The following is a 674-nucleotide window of genomic DNA, read 5'->3' as shown; positions in this document are numbered from 1 at the left end:
TTTTCATTATTTTTAGTATGTGTGTTTGTGTGTGTATGTGTGTATATGTGTATATGTATGTGTGTGTGTGTGCGTACACACACACACACACACACACACACAATATTTATTAAACCAGGAGCTGAAGTCTGATTGAAAGTTAATTTTGAAAATGGGATTATTAGCTAAGTGAATTAGAGATTATAGAAAGAGCTAATTGGAGTGTGTTTGTGCGTGAATGTTGAAATTTTCCAAAATTCCTCCATAATTAATTCAGCCAAACAGCTCATCTCAGTAAGATTTAAGGTCATGAAAGGGGGATCTAAGGCTATGAAAGGGGGATGTAGCTCAGTGGTAGAGCGCATGCTTTGCATGTATGAGGTCCTGGGTTCAATCCCCAGCATCTCCACTTTTTTCTCTCCTAGGTTGGTAGTACCACCTCTGGTGGGCTTTAAACTAGGCTCGTCGGGGGAAGGGGAAGATGAGGGCAGAGGAAACATCAGACTGCCAGACCAAACAGCACCCACAACTACAGCACAGCCCGGACCGATGAGTGAAGCGAATAAACAGATAAGAGAGAGGGGCCAGGGTAACGCTGGGACTAGGGGCTCAGTACACACACCCACAGGAGGCCTCAAATGCCTCTACACAAACGCTCATAGTATGGGCAACAAGCAGGAGGAACTCACCCTCCT

General features: G+C 44.7%; 1 non-coding gene across 1 annotated transcript; it reads left to right on the top strand.

Annotated features, from left to right (window-relative positions):
* Positions 1 to 316: 316 nt before the first annotated feature.
* TRNAA-UGC lies at positions 317 to 388 on the top strand. Its single transcript has one exon. It is a non-coding gene; the product is annotated as a tRNA-Ala (tRNA).
* The last annotated feature ends 286 nt before the right edge of the window (positions 389 to 674 follow it).

This window comes from Crocodylus porosus, unplaced genomic scaffold, assembly GCF_001723895.1.
Source record: "Crocodylus porosus isolate Cpor-Errol unplaced genomic scaffold, CroPor_comp1, whole genome shotgun sequence".
NCBI lineage: Eukaryota > Metazoa > Chordata > Crocodylia > Crocodylidae > Crocodylus > Crocodylus porosus.
This window is presented reverse-complemented; position numbering and strand designations above follow the sequence as displayed.